Genomic DNA, 21,744 nt, shown 5'->3' with positions numbered 1-21,744 from the left:
AGATACTGTGTAGTGTGCGATCCTAGCAAACGATTTAGTAAAGCCAAGCCGCGACTATCGTCAGCGTGTGTACATTCATCGCTGCTGTTATTTCATTTACATCGATTGCAATATTTGGAAGCAGAAAAGATCCGCAGAATGATGGAAGATCCTCATGTGATATTTTAGGTCCAGTTTGGGCTGGGGACGTTTTTAACACTTTTGAAATGGTCTGCTATGTTTTGGTCATCATGATGATGATTGTATTGTTCATATTGCTTTTTATCGGTGCTTGTAGATCTCGACAGAGAGCTATTTCACGTCATGCCTTAAGACCATCAGCGTCCACTCAACAAGCATTGCTTCAACCTGAACTTGATTCCGAGAAGTCAATCTGTGCGATAAATCAGAGTCGTATTCCACGTCTGTTAAAACCGCGAAATAAAGTTGACGTCCTCGCCGCGGGAGTGCCACTAATGGCCGAACTCGATATAATTACCGCAGAAATTCCATCCCGACCTCCGAGTCATCAGCTTCCACCTATCAACCCAACGCACCCCAATTCCCTGCCAGATCTCGAGCAACACTTACCGAGTAGACTACCAGGTATGCCCGATAATCGACAACGAAATTCTAGCATGATGTTGCAGCAACAAGCATTGCCAAGCATACCTGAGATCCCTGGCGCAGTAATGGAACCTTCTAAGACGCAGCTTTCTTCTTCCAGTCACTGTATTCGGCATTCACGAAGCATTCACAATACATCGAGAACCACATTAGACTCCAGATGTTCCAGCGCTATCATCAGCCCAGAGGGTATCAGACACAGGAAACTTTTATCCACGCTCAATCGTATGCTGGTTGTGACTTGTCTGCTTACGATGATAACGTGGATTCCACCAATCATTGTCTTCCTTTTGCCGCATTTTACAGAACCATTGCGTTCAACTAACAAGAACCTCTATATACTGGTGATTATCGCCAGACATTTTGCGTTGTTAAGTTACACAATCAAATCAGGGGTATACGCCGCACTGAATCCACACTTTTATAGAGAGGCGTGTGTATTATACAGAAAGATAAAATGTTGCTTATGTTAAATCATAGAGTGTAGAATTATCTAAGGTTAAACTACCTCGCACATGTTCACGCTGCGCGCTTTTACTGTCAAAAATACCGAAAAGCGTCTGAAGAAATGTTGTGATTTCAGCACGTGACCCTAAATCGGCGATTTGCTATGACGTTCTGTCAAAATGCCGGTATTTCGTCACTTGACCCTGCCTCGGCGATTATCTAATGGAGCACTGACGAAATGCCAGTATTTCATCATGAGATCCTGCCTCGGCGATTATCCAATGAGTCACTGACGAATGCCTGTATTTCGTCACGAGACCATGCCTCGTTGATTATCAAAATGGAGCACTAACGAAATACCGGCATTTCACCCTGCCTGAGCGATTGTCCAATGAAGCACTGACGAATGCCGGTATTTCGTCATGAGACCCTGCCTTGGCGATTATCCATTGAGGCACTGACGAATGCCGGTATTTAATCACGAGTCCCTGCGTCAGCGTTTATCCAATCAGGCACTGACGAATGCCGGTATTTCATTATGAGAGACACTGCCTCGGCGATTATCTGATGGAGTACTGACGAAATGCCAGTATTTCATCACGAGACCCTGCCTCGGCGATTAGATGGAGCACCAGACAAAATGCCGGTATTTCGTCACGAGACAATGCCTCGCCGATTATCTAATGGAGCACTGACGAAATGCCGGTATCGGGGCCGGTATTTCGTCAGGAGATCCTGTCTCGGCGATTATCAAATGAAGTACTGACGAAATGCCGGTATTTCATTACGAGACCCAGCCTCGGCGATTATCTGATGGAGTACTGACGAAATGCCGGTATTTCATCACGAGACCCTGCCTCTGCGATTTTCTAATGTAGCACTGACGAAATGCCGGTCTGATTTTGACGAAATTGACAAAATTGTCGAAATCGACATTTCGGTAGTTAGCGAAATATAGCTAATACAAATGGAATATTGTCTTCAAAATTGTCAATGCCATCAATATAGGTCAAGCCCTAATTTCGGCACAAAGTATTCGAAAACAACGTGATGTGTGGAAGCCATGGTGGAGTCATAATTTATATCACTTTGTCACATTCGAAAGCTAAGTTGAATAAGATCTAGGGTGATCCGAATGACAGCCAATCTTTATTTTTTACAACATCAAAATGAAGTAGACTTTGGCATTTGTCAATGTTCAAAGAGTGTATTTGCTTCTACTGATCCTGTGAACTATCAGCATGGAGCAATTCCGCTATCACGGTTCTGCGTTCATTCATTCAACGTACAGTATGATATCGGGGTATCCTTCTTTAAGATCAATACTGATTTTTTTTGTCCAAGTTTCGTTCGTTCGTACGTGGCTGCATTTTTAGCCAAAAATCACAACATTTTGGTGAAAATTTTGAAAGCTGTTTTGGCTCTTGAGTTTATAGTCAAAATGTATAAACGTTCATTTTCACCATACTGAAGAACCAGGCAATCTGCTGAAACATTGATGTAATTTTGGAATTGTTTGGAAAAGTATCCATCAAATGTATAATTACTTTTCACACAAAAAGTTGGGATATTTGAGAAAAATGAAACTTGTGTCACGGACGGCTTATGCCACATGGGCTAAAACTTGGTAATATCGATTGAGTTCAAGATTGTGTAAATGTTGTACGTGAGTTATAGTTCTAACAACAAATAACACGCTCTAAAAATGCTTAAGAAAACAGTACAGAATAGAGGCCGTCAGCGTGACGTCATATGCCGCCATCTTGTGGGTACACGCTGCGATCGTCGTTCTATCTCCATGTGTGAACAGCAAAATCACTGCGTCGATGCGTGAAAACAGCTGTGTGGCAAGCTGCGCCCTGCGCGTAGTGTCTGGCGTATGAACACGCGTATCATTTGTACCCACAAGATGGCGAAAGGCTGACGGCCTCTATAGAATGTATAAATATTATTACTTGGGACTGAAAGCCTTAACTCTCCCGTATACAGTTAGGACGCTGGACAACCGATTGTTATTGTTCTGCAAGGCTCACTCAGTCATTTAATAAGGCAATACAAACGATCGAATTTGGTATTCAATTTAAATGTCAGGAAAAACTGTAATGCTTGATACTGTATTTTTTTTCAAATCTTAGTGTTAAACTTAGTCGTGAAATTCAGTCATTTAGTGTAAGATTTTCGATTTTGATAGGCTTCAACTCTGCCCGCGAGCCTTTTTTTTGGATCAACCTTTTAGCTTTTCAAAGAATTGGGGATTTGGGCTACCAAATCGCTGGTCAGGCAATCCTGGTTTTCAATGGAAAAGGGACCCGGTTGACAACAATTGAAATATCGATTATTTCTGCTGGTTGTTCTCGAGATAAAGTACTGAGTTTGACATTTTCGGAGCATGAAGGGAAAAAGGGTAAAACAAAACGGAAATTCTGACAAAACTATAATATATAGACCCACACGATGTGCTTTACAGAGGTGGGAAATATCTTTCTTTAGCAAACTATATTAGTTTGAGACGCTAAAAATGAATTCCGTAAAAAGCTCGCAGGCGAACTAAAGGCCTATAAAAATCATAATCATAAAATATCACACTAAAAGACAAAATATGATGCTTGAATTTTGACACCAGGATTTAAAAAAAATGTATATCCAAGCACTATGTCTTTAACTGACATTACTGAAGAAAAAAAAATATTGCTTTATATTTGACCGAGAAAATAAATTTCATAGCAAAAAGGTGTATCTCTGAATTGTGCTGATTTTAACATGTATCGATCGACTTTTAGCGCGACTATGCATTTCTAAAGAATTGGTTGTCCAGCGTCCTAACTGGATTGTTCATATTCACTCCTCAAGTAATAAGTAATTAAAGGATCAAAAAAAGTGCCAGATGAAACAGTCATGATGAGACTTTTTACAGTGTTTAGTAGTAAAAGATATTTCGATTAGGTACAAGTATGGTCAAGATAATCTGGATGAAATTTTTAGATTACTTTAAGGGATGGGGTATGAACGTTTGGACAGTATTTATTGTGGGACATTAGAGCACATCAGACATATCGAATTGCATTCTCAATACGAAGAATGTCCTTCTGATACCAAATAATTTTGATTTTTTGAAATTTGCAATGTAATACACATTTTATGGCAAATGATTAAAAACTGACATTTTTGATATTTAACAGTACTCGAAGTAAACTTTATAAATCTGATGATTTATACTTAAGAGCCAATCTCCCTTATTATGTACCAAAATTAAAGGTAGACCTTCCTTAATCATTGGCACTTTTTATCGAACGAAGGAAGACACCGATGGATGTCATATTGATGAATTGGACAAAGCCCTGCACATGCTTGGTAATAAACTCAATTCGCATGATGTGTTAATCTTTGGTGACTTCAACCTGCCAAATATTGATTGGTCAAATAACCATGTTACTCCAAAGGCTGGATACAGCACTTCTGCTGCAAACAAACTTGTTTCTATGGTAGAGGAACATGGCTTGCACCAACATGTACATGAGCCAACAAGAGTGAAGGGGGATACAAAAAACATCCTCGACCTTGTTTTTTCAAATAGACCCGACATTTTCAAGAAGGTTTCTGTATCTGATGGTATCGCAGACCACGCCAACGTGACTGTTGACATCAACATGGCCCCGAAAAGAAAGCCTAGAGTAAGAAGGAAAGTTTATATCAAGCATAAAGCTGATGATGTTAAGATCAGAGAAACATTGTGTGAGTTCGCTGAGTTTTATGCTGAATCAACCAAAGATGAATCTGCTGAGGTGAAATGGATCTTAATTAAAGATAAGATTCTTGACACCATGGACAAACTGGTTCCTCACCGCTTCACTACCACCAGATATAATCTGCCATGGTTTACTCGCCAACTGAAAAGGGACTGTAAGAAGAAGAGACGGCTTTATAAAAAGGCCAAAAAGTCTGGTGATGCTACTCATTGGCAAGATTTCTCGGAATCAAGAAAGCGTTTTCACAAAAAACTGAAAGCAGCTAGAGCTTCATATTTGAATGACACTCTTGGTTCAGCCATCACGGATGCACCCAAAGTTTTCTGGTCGTACATAAAAAACCTGCGTAAGGACAATCAGGGGGTTGCTGATCTTTTAGTTGATGGTGAAATAGTCAGCGAAGATAGACCCAAAGCTGAGGCACTCAATCGCCAATTCACTAGCGTGTTTACCAACGAAGGTCCAGGATCACTACCTGATCTGGGAACAAGTCCACATGCAGATATTAGTAGACTCATTATTTCTGCCAAGGGAGTTTTAGATCAGCTGCTTAAATTACATCCAGCTAAAGCCCAGGGGCCAGATGGTGTCCCAACTTGGTTTTTGAAGACCTTTGCTGAACAACTTGCATCACCTTTATGTGATCTTTTTCAAACTTCAATTGACTCTGGAGAAGTGCCTAAAGACTGGAGAGAAGCCAACGTAGCTGCCATCTTTAAAAAAGGTGATCGCGCCTCTGCAGGAAACTACCGGCCTGTGTCACTGACTTCGGTTGTCTCCAAAATCCTCGAGCATATCATACACAGCCATGTGATGAAACATCTTGAACTCCATCAAATCCTGACCGATTACCAGCATGGATTTCGTGCTAAGAGGTCTACTGAGTCTCAATTGATATTAACCATCCATGACATTGCAAAGGAACTTGATGGTAAACAGAAGGTTGATGCCGCCATACTTGATTTCACAAAGGCATTCGACAAAGTGCCTCACCGTCGTTTAATCGCCAAATTAAATTATTATGGAATCACCGGCTCCATTTCAACTTGGATTAAGAATTTTCTCTCAGACAGAACTCAGAAAGTGTTGGTTAATGGGACAACATCAGCTTCAGCTTCTGTGACGTCAGGTGTCCCCCAGGGCACAGTCATTGGTCCACTGCTCTTTTTACTCTACATAAATGATTTACCAAACAAACTCACTTCAAAAGCAAGATTATTTGCAGACGACTGTCTCATCTATACACCAATCACAAACCAGACCGACACCTCAATTTTACAGAAAGACTTGGATGCTCTAGAGGAATGGCAAAACACATGGCTGATGAACTTTAATCCATCTAAATGTTTCACCATGACCATCGGTTCCAGCCCTCAGTCACCGCATGTTTACACCTTCTGTGGTAAAGAGCTTTCAACAGTTTCTTCTCATCCATACCTGGGTATTCATCTGTCAAACACACTTAGTTGGGATATACAAACTCAGCATTCTGCAAAGAAAGCCAATCAGATCCTTGGAGTTGTTAGGAGAAACCTGTGGAGCTGTCCTGAAAAGGTTAAGGTCACTGCCTATACAGCCCTGGTTCGGCCTATCCTTGAATACGGAACAGCTGCGTGGGACCCCCACTTGCAGAAAAACATCCACGCTCTTGAGAGAATACAACGTCAAGCAGCAAGATTCTGCAAGAAAGTGTACACCCGCGAGAAAGGAATTGTTACCAACTTACTCCGGGAGCTTGATTGGGACACTCTCCAGTCAAGACGGCAAGCCAAGAAATTAACAACTCTTTACAAAATGGATAATGGGCTCATTGACATCAAATTAGACGACTACATTCACCACACCACACGGTCTTCAAGGGGACACAACAAGAAATTTTTCCAACCAAGATGTAAGACCACCATCTACCAGAAGTCATTCTTCCCTGAACCATCGTTAGCTGGAACCAGCTTCCTCCATCTGTTGCTGAGAGCCCTGACCTGAATACCTTCAAAACCAACTTAGATAAACACCTCAAACCAAAACTATAACTGCTCTGCCATCCAACCGCTGCGCAAGTTGGTGTGATGTATCCTCGAGATATTTTTGCCAGCAGCGACTTCAGATTCAGATGTACCCATCTGTGATACAAAAAAAATAGAATTTTCTCTAAAAAATAATTTTGGTACATATTAGCACCAACAACTCACATGTAAAATATGAGCGTGCACAGCGCCCTCGTTCAGCTTTAAAAAATTCTTGAAATTTCAGCCTCTCTGAGCCTTAGGCCTACTTGCAAATGGTAAACTTTGGAGGTGCATAACATTGTGCGCCATCATCATCCCAACCTGCATTTTGCATTTTTTTTAAGTACCAAATGGTTACATTACAAAACCAAGAAAAAATTGGGATCTTGATGGCGCACAAAATCAACAAATCAATGATTTGATGAAAAGCGCCCTCGTGCAAACTTCAAAGCATCATAACGGGCTGCGCCATCAAGATCCCAAGTCCGAACAAGTTTGAAATTAAAGACCTCCATGGCAAGTTTCATTTTTCAGCAAACAATTTTTGGGATTTCGTTGGCGCACCGAGTTAACAGAGGTCAAAGGTCAAAATTTCCTATTTTCGCACATATTTGCAAGCCTGTATTATTGCGCGCCAACGTCACCTGACTCTCCGAATAGCATTTCATCAAAGAAGAAGTAATTCTCTGCAAGAACTGAAAAAATGAGCTTGGGATCTCCTGATCTTCATATTTTTCGAAAAATATGCGCCAACAAGATCCCAATTTTATTAGTCATCGTCTAGCTTCTTTGGCGACCAGTAGATAAAACACAAGCAACAGCTAATTCTCGTTAACTAGTAACAAACGCACGGCGCATGCGCGAGCCGGGAAATTCAGTTTTGGTATTGAAACGTAAACAAAGCCGAATCAAAACGATTCCATGCAGAATATCACTTCTTTTTATAAAACTAAGCAAAATTACAACAATTACTTCAGGGTATATAAACACCAAAGTTATATCTAGCACATATGTCAAAAAGAAGTTGAAAATTCATCAGATAAGCGAGAAAGGGTCGAATTTTCGGTCAAAAACAATTTCGAAACAAATCATATTTTTTGGCCTAAAACTTGGCCATAACAAAATTCCCGTACACCACCAATTTTATGATTTTTGTCCTCAAAAATTAACTGCGTAATCCTCATAGTGTTTTCAATTCAATTCCCCGGGAGACGGAGAAACGGACATATAGAAAAAAAGATATTTAATTTTATTTAATTTAATCCACAAATTGGCACCTGAGTCGGGGCGTTGCAAACGTGTTATATATGGTGAGTATGTGTGTACATGTGTAGGGACCGAGTCTACATCAAGCTTGAACTTCCCGGCTCGCGCATGCGCCCTGCGTTTGTTACTAGTTAAAATTCTCGCTATTCGCCCAGACAAACAAGAACCTAGACCTATAACTTTGGTTTGCGTAGTGAAGTCAACACTGCTTAGCAACGATTTTGACAAGGGCGCAACCGGACGCAAACAAGCAGACATGTTATTCTGCAGAACATGTTCAGCGTTTGGCTATTCGCCATGAGACGATACTACCAGACCTGTAATGCCCATCCCTAACGATCATGCGTTTTTCGTTCCACGATCCAAGGCAGATTTTTCTCGGGTGGTCGGACGCCGACCAAAAAAGGCACCATGCCTGGAACGTGGCTTCAAAACGCCATGATCGCTATGGGCATTGGTCTGCGCCAGTGTATCGCTCATGGCCAAACGCAACATGTTCTGTAGACGCTAACATGTCTGCTTGTTTGCGTCCGGGTTGCGCCCTTGTCAAAATCGCTAAGCAGTGTTGACTTCACCACGCAAACCAAAGTTATAGGTCTAGGTTCTGTTTGTCTGGGGCTATTCGCAATAAGGCGCCGCCAGCGGTTTGCGATGTAATCGTGATGTATCATGGGAAAAGGTCGACATCCAAGTCCGCGCAATACGAATATTACCATGCTATTACATAGGAACACGTGACAATATTTTTTAGTTTGTCAAAATAAAGGTGTTACACGCGAATCGATACTCAATAATTAGAGGTTAATAACTGCACATCGGTTATTTGGAGGGCATTGTGAAAAATCTAAACATTTTGCCTTTGGAACCGAGGAATATCCCGAGGGGCGTAGCCCCGAGGATATTCCGAGGTCCAAAGCAAAATGTTTAGATTTTTCACAATGCCCATATATTACCGATGCAAAGTTATTAACCTCATTCATAACCGCTACTTTCATCTCTTCACCTTACAAAATAACACCAAATTTTGCTCAAAAGTTTATCAAAATATATGATTTTTACATCTTCCCTTTCCAAAATCGATCAGGCTAAAACAGAACGACCAATAACAAAAGTGCGTATCAGAATCTGTGCAAATATGGTAGCGCGCAATCCAAATACGGCAGCCAGCGCCACAAGCAGTTTGTTGGACGCTTTAATACGGCGAACGCGAAGTCAATTGTGTGCGACATTGGAACAATTACGCATTTTGCGGTCAATTGTGAGATATTAATGACCTCGATTTGCGTTCGCGTTTTTGCAAATAATAAAATATGATTGGATCGCACGCATCGCGTTTATTAATGAGGTTATGAATACTTAATAATGTGATTTGAAATGTGCACAATTAATTTTTTCTCTATCGATTTGCGTGTAATACCGTTATATTGACAAACTAAAAATATTGTCACGTGTTCCTATGTAATAGCATGGTAATATTCAGTATTGCGCGGACTTATGTCGACCTTTTCCCATGATACATCACGATTTTCCCATGATACATCACGATTACATCGCAAACCGCTGGCGGCGCCCTTATTGCGAATAGCCATAGACATACCACCTAGACCTGTAACTGCCCATCCCTAACCATGGCAGTAGGTGAAGCCACGTATCCAAGGTAATTTTGGTCGGGTGGTCGGGCGCGAGAAATAAGCGTTCATGTCTGGAACGAAAAACGCGATCGCTTATGCGTGATTGCTGCGCCGTTATCGCCGGCGTCAAATGCAACATGTTCTGTAGACGCGAACATGTCTGCTTGTTTGCGTCCGGGTTGCGTCCTTGTCAAAATCGTTGCTAAGCAGTGTTGACTTCACTACGCAAACCAAAGTTATAGGTCTAGGTTCTTGTTTGTCTGGGCGAATAGCGAGAATTGGGATCATGTGGGCGCACTATAAAAGAGGTCCAAATTTTTTTTTACTCTCACCAACTACCATGATGGAATCAGCATCATCTGAAATGCACTCACACAAGTTTCTATGAGACATGTCTGGTGATCCCCATTGAAAAAAAAATTCTGCACAAAGTATGAACTTTGACTTCTATTTAAGTGGTGCACCAACATGACCCCACTTTTGTTTTACTTGTTATTAGTTATACATAAGCCCCTTTATCCAATCATCCAAAAAGTAAGATGGGATCTTGTTGGCGCATTATTTATATTATGGGTCAAAGTTCCACTTTTGTGCTGCACATAGGCAAAATACACACTTGGGCAAAATAATGCCAATTCGGCACAAAGTATGAAATTTGACCTCTATTGAATTAGTGCGCCCACATGATCCCACTTTTTTTTTACTTGTTATCAGTTATACATAAGCCCCTTTATCCAATCATCCAAAAAGTAAGATGGGATCTTGTTGGCGCACATTTATATTGCCGGTCAAAGTTCCACTTTTGTGCTGCACATAGGCAAAATAATGCCAATTCGGCACAAAGTATGAACTTTGACCTCTATTGAATTAGTGCGCCCACATGATCCCACTTTTTTTTTTACTTGTTATCAGTTATACATAAGCCCCTTTATCCAGTCATCCAAAAAGTAAGATGGGATCTTGTTGGCGCACATTTTTATTGCGGGTCAAAGTTCCACTTTCGTGCTGCTCATAGGCAAATATGCATCACTTTGGCACAAAGCTTGACCTTTGACCTCTTTTATATTAGTGCGCCCACATGATCCCAATTAGCTGTTGCTTGTGTTTTATCTACTGGTCGCCAAAGAAGCTAGACGATGACTAATAAAATTGGGATCTTGTTGGCGCATCTTTTTGTGATGCAGTAAAAAGCCCACATTGTGCAGCGAGTGGGAAAAAGAGGTCAAATTGACCTCCAAAATGAGGCTAAGTCCATTTTCAAAAAATCAGAAAAATATGAAGATCAAGAGATCCCAAGCTAATTTTTTCAGTTCTTGCAGAGAATTACCTCTTCTTTGATGAAATCCTATTCGGAGAGTCAGGTGACGTTGGCGCAAAAATGTGCGAAAATAGGAAATTTTGACCTTTGACCTCTGTGCGCCAAATCGAAATCCCAAAAATTTTTGCTGAAAATGAAACTTGCCATGGAGGTCTTTAATTTCAAACTTGTTCGGACTTGGGATCTTGATGGCGCAGCCCGTTATGATGCTTTGAAGTTTGCACGAGGGCGCTTTTCATCAAATCATTGGATTTGCTGATTTTGTGCGCCATCAAGATCCCAATTTTTTTTCTTGGTTTTTGTAATGTAACCATTTGGTTCTTTAAAAAAATGCAAAATGCAGGTTGGGATGATGATGGCGCACGATGTTATGCACCTCCAAAGTTTACCATTTGCAAGTAAGGCTCAGAGAGGCTGAAATTTCAAGAATTTTTCAAGCTGAATGAGGCGCTGTGCACGCTCATATTTTACATGTGAGTTGTTGGTGCTAATATGTACTAAAATTATTTTTTAGAGAAAATTCTATTTTTTTTTGTATCACAACCCCCCTGATTTGGTACATAATAAGGGAGACTGGCTCTTAAAGTGTATGTAGTTGGGATGAAAAGCCGACAATCAATTGAAAATTTTGACCTTTCAGTATTGAAGATATGGATTTTTTCCCAAAACACCAAAAAAATTAGGTCTTTTGGGAAAAAAATCCATATCTTCAATATGAAATGTCAAAATTTTCAATTGATCGTCGGCTTTTCCTCCCAGCTACATACACTTTAAGAATATGTCTAATATTAGATTTATGAAATTTACTTCGAGGACTGTTATATATCAAAAATGTGAAAAATATCAAATTTTAATAATTTGTCATAAAATTTGTATTAGATCGTGAATTTCAAAAAATGAAAATTGTTTGATATCAGAAAGACATTTTTCGTATTCAGAATGCAATTCGATATGTCTGATGTGCTCTCATGTGCCACAAAAAATACTGTCGAAATGCTCATTCCAGAACCCTTAAGGAGTGTATTATTTATGACATAACTTGATGTCAGACAAAATAAAAACACTGTACAAGATACTGATTACATTATATTAATCTTTATTTCAAAATCATGATTACAGTACTCTGTCTTCATCATGGGACTCAATCACTGACTGACTTTTAATCATTAAATATTTAGGGTCCACTGGCATTCAGAAATCCCCATATTGCTGGGATTCATAGCTAATTCCACTGGGATTCATAGCTAATTCCACTGGTCAAGTAAATGACATGACTCTACTACACACTATTAGATCTAACAAATTCTACACGACATAATTTTGTCTATTTTTCCAGGTTTCACCTATTGTTACATCTACTTGCTATTTTGTTAAAACTGACTGGAGTAACTTTAACATAAGTTTGCAAAAGTAAAATTAAATAACCAAAGTCGTAAAGTTGTTGTTTTAGAACTGCATTTTATCTTTCCCCATATCATCAAGGATTTGTCACACAGGCAAAAAGCTAAATTTCTTTGTACCACAGAAAAGGGTCATTACTTTTTATAAAATGTGATGTGATCAAGCAAAATCTGTCGGAAGTCGGATATATTGATGTTCAGGTATAGCCAAACAAAGACAATTCATTTTGTTGCACATTGTTTTGGAAACACTTGAAATGTTGATATCTTTAGAATTAAATGTTCAATTCAGGTTTTTTGGCAAAATTTAGCTTTGCAAATGCTTTATGTAATCATGTAAAAAACTGAAAATTGATTATGCCCGACTTCAGACTAATTTTGTTTGAACACACCACAAATAAGACCACTTACACTAAATGAGCATAATTATAACCAAAATAACGTCGAGATATTCCAAAGTTGAATTCCTATGTATGGGTTGCTACTTGATTTAGTCTTCAAAAATCAATATTTTTTCCAGAATTTCCCCTCTTTTTGTGAGAGCAGGTCACAATGCCCTTTGATTTCCTTCACCATCTTGCAATCAATTATATCGCCCTCTAGTGGCTACACTGTTAAGGGATTGAAATTTCAAAGACCCATTAGAAACAGGAAAATCCTATTTGTCCCTATGGCAAATCCATGATAATAGTACAAAGATTTCAGATGCAAACACGATATACAGCATCGCTACCTTCTGTTGTTTTGATTAATATTGATAATTTAATACAAAGAAATATCATAATAAAAGATCTCCCAAATAAAAATGAATAATTTGTTCATTAAAATAAAATATCCCTTAAAAAGAACTAAGCACACAAATATTTAAACAAAAAAATGAATTGCAATATTTATTACAAATCTAATAGAGCAGCCTTTGGATACATCTCGTCTTGCATCTGAAATCTTCACACATTTGTAAAATAAAATTAATCTGTTTAAGATATGATCATGATTGAGAAAATGACTACTAAAAATGTTTTTTTTTCCTGCGGGATAGTGTTCTTTATAATAATTATCCATTATCTTACTTTCTTTATGATTTTAATTAGTTTTATTGATACAAATTCCAGAAATACTATACTATAATTTGCTCACCTCAAGTTTGATAGTGAGTGACGTATGTGTGTATTTCTCTAGCCACTGTATTAAATTAAGTTTTGCAGAGTGTACATGCACACATACAAGGGCAGCATGTCAGTATGCTTGCGGCACAACCACAAAGTATTGACATCACTACAGAACTTGAAGCAAACCAATACCAAAATGTATAAACTTTATACTTCCTTATTTCAGATCAACATTTTATCCTTTTTCGACAGCCAAACTCTTTCCTAGATAAAACTGTCCACATTAACTGTTACAAAATTTAGTATGTTGCACAGGCAATACACTAGAAGTATTCTTCATTTATATTTTTTAAGAAATTTGTTTCAGTACAATATCAAAGGGTTCAGTAACATGTGTACTACATCACCAGTATTTACTCAACGTCTCAAAACTATTATCGTTCTGGGTTTGTTGTTAACCGCAAGAAACTTTGTACACTGTAAATCCAGTCGATGGCGATATACACAATTACGGTATATAAAATGCCTTGCCCAACATTTCTGCATTTAAATTCTACACATGACAATTTAAAAGCTTATACATGTACATATCATTATGATATGTGCATAATGCCAAATAGCGATTTATCGAATCATATTATGCATGTTGTTAAACAACTGATATGCTGCCCTCTATCTTTTAGATAAATTAATGGACAACTCCGTTTCAAAGACAATAAAATTTTGATAATGAGCAACTTATTTGACATTATGTCATAAATCACAATAATAATATGACATGGTATTCAGATGTCTTCAGACGTTAACCACTACCCAAATGCTTAACACATTCAAAATTTCACATCAAGCGCTCATGGGCTCAGTATATGTTTTAAAAGTCAAATTTAGAATCAAAATGCTTAACTTCTTAGGCAAGGTATTTTAAACACATTTTCTAAACCCAACATCGTCACCTGGATGTATAGTGTAGAAGTATACCATAAAGACCCAATTTTGAATAAATCCCTGCTAATGATATTGTGATATAAACCCTTATGTGACATACTCAGGTAAATCCAGATGCAACTGAGCACATACATGTTACCATCTACAGAGGTTCTGACTGCTTTGATTGAAACAGGTGTGTTGTACCAATTCGTCGGTCGCAACACAGAGTGGCGTACGTGAAGGACAAAATACGTCTCCGAGCAAACATTTTTGAAGGATATGCTACTAGTAACGGAGTTGGTACTCGTCCACTGTTATATCTCAGTGGCCCTATTCTATTTGAAATTGAAGTTTAAAGTTCCAACTATTACACTGTATCTTTAATAGTTAACAAGAAATAACTATTATAGGATAAAAGCTAGCTCGAAACCTATACGCCACTATGTGAAACGGAAAGTTTGAAAAATCATTCTACGCCACTATGTGTTGCGACCGACGAATTATTCCATTTAAAATCCACACTCCCCTGTGGAAGATTTTGGGAATATCTTCCACAGGGGCAGTTTGAATTTCAAATGAAATGAACACATTAGCAGCTCCATTTGAAACTCACCTCCCTCAGTGGAAGATTCAGGTTGAAACTTTCTCAGAGGGTGTATGAGATTCAAATGGAGCTGCTAATGTGTTCATTCCATTTGACATTCTTACTCCCTCTGTGGCAGATATTTCCAAAATCCTCCACAGGGGTAGTGTGGATTTTAAATGGAATAGCCCAATTTGAGTGGGTGAAATTGTAAGTACCTGCTTGAGTTGAAGGAACAATTAGTGCCAGTAATCCTCATGCTCAGTGAGATAAGTTTTGTAGTCTGACCATGCCAGTTAACTTTGTGTAGCATGTTTCAGGAAATGTTATAAGGTGCAGCCCTAGCATATAATTTAAAGTAGTGTGGAACCTTAAAATACCTGAATTCTTCTTCACAAAGCAGGTGGAACCTCTATGTCCAGTGGCGTAACTGAAGGGGTGGGGGAGCTGCCCCCTCAGTGGTGGTGCCACAGAACTCTTGACCCCCCCCCCAGTAAAAACACAAAATTAGGAAAATTTCCACTTTTTTCAGTAATTTTGCACAAAATGAGTTGATTTTGCCCCTGAAATTCACTTTGCCCCCTCAATGCCCCCGAAAAAAAATTCCTGGCGCCCCCATTGTGCCCCCTGTGAGAAGTCTTGTCCCCTTGTGGGATGTTGGCTGCCCTGACATTTAAGTTTTTTATGCCTTTTTTGTACCAGTTTTGACCATTTTTGTCAAAATTCCCCCTCTCCCCACTTGAATGTTTCTTTGCCCCCCTCACCCCCACTGAAAAAGTCCTGCCTACGCCACTGTTTATATCCAGTATCATATTCATGCCCTGTTCCATCTGATTATCATAAAATGAATCACCCTAATTCTGTCTAAAATTCATTATTTCACAACATTTTAAAAATCATTTACTTAACATGTGAAACAATATTGTCATGCATCATCATAATTTTTAAATACAGTTCTTTCTCTTCAGAAAGATACAAATTAAATTCATCTGCAGATATACTGTCAAATATTTCATATTTTCTACACGAATGCACAAATAAATATATAGCCAATAAAATGTCCATTCCTACTGACCAACCTCTGCTCCTCAAGTTCACAATGTACACATATTCATAACTCTATCATGCATCTCTCTGTTCCTTATATATAGTTTTTTTTAAAGCATGCAAAACAAAACAAAACAAAAAATACAAACTTAAAAGTTATATTATATACAACATAATCTGTTTGACATAAATGAATATAGTAAAACATAATATACAAGTTAAAGAGTTGCTTCCTACTCACTGTCTCAGATGTACACCATCAATTCCATTGCTGCAATTATGCATGTAAATTTGGACATTATTTTGGCGAATCATGATTCGGCATTTTGCCAAAATCATAATGATAAACCATATCTTGTCAAGACAAGGTTTGTTAACTCTTACCCCACTTTTCTTAATCTCATTATCAGTATTAAATGATGATGTCCAAATTTATCACCTAAATTTCCAAAACATGTCAAAACAGCGCCCTCATTCCACAAGCTCTAATCGCATCAACGGAAATGACGGATTATACTCGTTACACACTGACCTATTGATACATACATTCTACTGGACCCTGCATACATCCAGTTAACCTACTCACGATTCCAGAAAAGTTCACAAAATTAATGAAACACAAAACACACTCTTTTCTCATTTTAGAAAATGGACATGTAAAGAACTAACAATAGTTTGTTTAGACTTGTGAGTTTATTGTTTTACATTATGTTTAATTTTGCGAGTTAATTATAATGTGAACTTTTCCAGAATCTTGAGTAGCATCAAACTGTTTAATAATAGTGTTTTTTGTTGATTTATAAATAAATCCTATTGAACATTCCCAGTTTAAATGGGCATTATGGGTAACTTTGTACAGGATATGTTTTCGTGGTCTATCCTTCATGTAAGCATACACCATATGGGCTATTCCATTTAAAATCCACACTACCCCTGTGGAAGATTTTGGAAATATCTCCCACAGGGGGAGTATGAATTTCAAATGGAATTAGCACATTAGGCAGCTCCATGAATTTCATACACCCTCTGCAAAAGATTCAAAATGAATCTTCTACAGAGGGAGGTTGAGTTTCAAATGGAGCTGCCTAATGTGTTCATTCCATTTGAAATTCATACTCATAAATGGAATAGCCCAATTAGCCTGTGTCAAATTAGCTTCTTGTCAAGACTTCATTGAAGGCTTAGACAAGCTTTCTTCCAGTGTCTTGATATTAGGCCAATGGAACTCGATTATTAGTTTCCGATTGGATGTATGAAAAAAAGGATGAGGTCGCTATTTCATTATTCATTATTCGGTCTCTTTTCATTATCCATTATGTCAACAAAATCAATGATTTTATGAACAGCTTTCTCCAAATTTAGGTTCCCCACCAGTACCAAAGTATAATATTGTTGATGAAAGACCATCTCAAAACCGGTATTAATGCTAAGATCATCTTTACAGACATTTTGCAACAGATTGAGAAAAGATTTGAATTTGTTTTCATTAAAATGAAAAGAAATTTGCAATTTTTGTAATCACTAGAAACATGATGAGGTAATCCTTAAATTTCCATTATTTACTACATCCTCTACCCCTACAACTAAGAAAAACTGCTGATTATGATCAGCAGAGGATGTCAGACATTTTGAGAGTTTCAATTTTGATTATTTCCATTTCAATTTTCAGATCATTGACTTTTTTATGAAAATAATGAAAGTTTTGGTCAAATTGAAAAAGTGATGCGGGCGGTCAATAGGAAACTAACAATCGAGTTCCATTAGCCTTAGACAAGCTTTCTTCCAGTGTCTTGATACTAGGCTAACTCAGTTTGCTTATATGAAGGAAATACCATTTTCTTTTTTGAGTTTCAGTATTACTAGTATTACCAGCACCAGGATAAGTTGTATATATGAGTCAACACATAAAAACAGTGATTTTTTTAAATTTATAGTGTTTTTTGTTTGTTAATTTTCTATTCCATCTAATCTATAAGCAGTGTCAGTCGAAATATTGTACTGTCAAATTTAGACCATTGTGATAATTGTGACCTAATGCTCTCACATAATGAGCATAAAGTTGAACAAATAACATTCTGTGATATTCCACATTTGAATTCCTTTTTTAAATATTTATGTAGATCTTCAATATTGTTGTGGTGACTTTACGCTCTGGATGCAGGTCACAAATATATTTGCATAAGAAAATATTACACCTTGATTACACCAAAGATCTATCATCATGTGTAAGAAAGTGTATGCATAATGGCTGCTCCATGTTAAATTTTGAAATTGCATTGCAGAGGAATCCCAAACCTTAACTTATGTTCATCTATAAATGAGGCACTAGGTTTTGAGAGTCTTCATCGGGTGATTCAAGTTGCTCCTAGAGCACCTCGTCTTACTTCATCTGGTGATTCAAGTTGCTCCTGGAGCACCCCATGTCTTACTACCCTCAGACTTGGTACCTTAACAGTGCCACAAATTTGTATGAAAAAGGCAGCTATTGACCTTTTCGGTAAATCCCATAAGCCTTTGCAAGTACAGCTGAGATGCGAGTACAGTAATGATGTTTGATAAACGATGTGTGCATCGGCGCAGATCGGCGTGACGTCAAATGACAACATCTAAGGTGTACTCGCAAAGGCTTATGGGATTTACTGAAAAGGTCAATTTCTTGCCAGAGATTAGTAACACATAGATTGGAACATTCCATGCCTGTGCCCTACAAGCGTACACCGGTACAGCTTTCGGACCTGGGGACATTGATCATCTGAGCGTACACTGAGCGCTCAACTTGTCAGCGCTTACGAACAAACTCTCTTTGTGTACGCTTACGCTATTTGCACGATATTTTAGTTCCATACTTATTGTCGCCCATACTTGTAGGCAATAATTATGCTCACCTTAAGCAGTATGTTCCTTGCACTCACATGACAATGTGTTACCACCAAAATTACTTGTTTTTAAATTTTACTCCCTGGTTAAGCAATGTTGACCAATTTTGACAGTAAATATATACTCACTATTAATCATGGTTTCTTGTATGAAATATTATCTTTATCTTTATCGTCAATCACCAGAAAAAAACACAGAATGCATATATTATTTTGTCTGTACTTCTAGTTGCAACTAAAGACACACTGAAAGATACTTACAAGTCAGGTATACACTAGGATCCACAACATGCTCATCTATCAGGGGCACAGTTCTTTAACCCCAATACATTTGCACATTCATTGAATGACCTTTGAAAAGTTGGGTACAAAAACTCATACTCTGCAACTTGAGGTCAAATTTTGCACTATGATTGTTTAATTGAGGTTATTGGACTATGCCATAGGGATGAGGCCATAGTGGTCCATAGTGATATCTGTCATTATTTGTTGAGCTGGTAAGAAATGAAACATTTTTAACTACTTTATGACACATTAACTGCACACATTTTTGAGTATCTATTTTGAGTTGAAAATAATGTTTGTAAATGATAATCATTTCTCTGTTAAAACTGTGCTAAACCAGGGGAAGTAAGAAGATCAGACTGTCCCTACTAGTATGTTAAAATTGATATAAACATTTGTAAGTATAACTTCAAAATATCACTTCCTGTTACTGAATGTCATCTTATCCAAGTAAATACAATTTATTTATACCATCTTAAAATGATCAGTGTTTGATCTTGAAATGTTGTACCAAATGTCATGCTTTTATCAAGAAATGCACAATTTCAAAATATGCCACTATCTGCTTGACTACTAGTACATGCCATTATCTATGAACAGAATCATGCAATGAAATAATGTCTTTCTGACAAGACTTGAACACAAAAATACTTTGGCCTATAAGATTTTTAAGATTTCCATCTGAAATCCAGACACCCCCTGCAGAAGACATGACCTTTTATTTTAAATCTCCCACACAGGGGTGTAGATTTCAAATGGAGTCACCCATTCAGGTAACCATTTTTGAAATTTAAACTCCATGTGTGAAAGACTAAGGTCATATCTTCCACAGGGGGCGTAAGGATTTCAATTGGAACAGCCCAATCTAAATATACACAAACTGAATAGGCAATTTTCCACATTTGTTTTCCAAATGGTGCTATAAATGGCAATAATATGCACAATGGTTATGACCATGATTTTTTATAATCCAGCTAGTGTTGAATAAATACATGTGTATCTTGTTTTACAATTGTATATTGTTTTTTATCCATTTTTAGTAAAACTGCAACTAGAAATAAACCATATTGGAGGAAAATATAGTTAAATATCATGCAAATTATTAATGGCTATCATCATTTTGTTTATACAAAAAAAGTCAAATATTTTACAAAAATAACCTCATTTCAGTGGTTTTAAATAGTATTTTGCAAGTGAGATAAACGTAAAATATAAATAAAAACATCCAAAAAATAAAGTTCCCACCATTTGGGTGGCCATAACTTTGAGCATGCTTAGCTTAAAGCAATAACATTTATATGAAAGTGCAAAGCAATTTGCTAGCTGAAACTGCAGCTAACAAAATTCTGAAAACGATCAATTTTAATGCTTTAAAATGAATTGTGCTCAAAGTTCTGGCCACTCACAATAATGTACACTTTCATTTTTGGATGTGCTTATATCAGATACTGAGCAAAAAACAAATTAAATAAAAACAAAACATGCTAAAACATACACAAAATTTGAGATTTTGTTGAGATTTTGTTACTAAATTCAAGATATATTCTTGAAATGATGAAATAACATTTTGTTTTTGATACACAGGAGTTGTTAGTAAAACAAAAGTAGAAAATAAAATTTAAAATAAATAAAACATAATAAGTATGACATAAATATTTTCACTGTCTGTGGAAATGTGTTCAATTTTGCTGACATTACATTTTACAGAATGTAAACGATTTGTAACATACAATCAGTCTAAATTCAAACAATATCTACTTCTAGAATTTTGATAAACATCTAGATTTAAAATCATATTATTGTGAAATCATTTGTTAGTTATTAAGGGGCTCGTACAATCTATGTCCATGATAAACACTTCTGTTCATAATAAAAAAGTTTATATTAGCTGTAATTAGCCACAATATTCAACAATAACCGAGTTCACCCCCTCTCTTCTTAGTTATTAAAAATCATTTATATCAAATACATTATCATAAAATGTAACATCCCTGAAATTTGAATAATTTCATAATTATTTGCAAGACAATATCATTATGTGACATGACCAAACCACCAAAGTCTGCAATTTTGAAAATTAAGTTATAACCATTGCTAACTTGCTGGGGAGTTATGATTACTTATCGTCGCTGTTCTGTCAAAACCTCCAATAGCTGCTATGTGTTAGATATGTACAATACGATATATCACATTGTACATATTTAACACCTAGCAGCTATTGGAGTTACGAGGTTTTGACGGAACAGGCAGTAGTGTAGATTTCTTTTTGACATTGAGGGTGGGGTTGGAAAAGTATAGTGAATCTAGCACCTTTTGGTGACAGAATAAGCTTATTGTACAAATACCCGCAAAGTACACAGAATATTTTGCCATTTTGATGCTAAACTGACGAAATATGATGCAAAAGTGGAATAAGTTCGTGCAAAGCCCGAAAAAACTTACACTTTTGGGGTTAAAATGGCCAAATATGACGTTAATTTGGTCAGAAACCCACATA

At 37.4% G+C, this 21,744-nt stretch overlaps 1 long non-coding RNA gene across 1 annotated transcript; it reads right to left on the bottom strand.

Moving 5' to 3' along the window:
- Positions 1-16,760: 16,760 nt before the first annotated feature.
- Positions 16,761-21,001, bottom strand: LOC140147896 (uncharacterized). The gene is made up of 2 exons (XR_011858413.1): positions 17,852-21,001; positions 16,761-17,266 (listed from the first exon to the last, which is right to left on the bottom strand). It is a non-coding gene; the product is annotated as an uncharacterized lncRNA (long non-coding RNA).
- Positions 21,002-21,744: the final 743 nt, after the last annotated feature.

Source organism: Amphiura filiformis, chromosome 3 (genome assembly GCF_039555335.1).
Source record: "Amphiura filiformis chromosome 3, Afil_fr2py, whole genome shotgun sequence".
Lineage (NCBI taxonomy): Eukaryota > Metazoa > Echinodermata > Ophiuroidea > Amphilepidida > Amphiuridae > Amphiura > Amphiura filiformis.
Note: the sequence above shows the minus strand (reverse complement) of the source record. Positions and strands in the feature narration are given on the sequence as shown.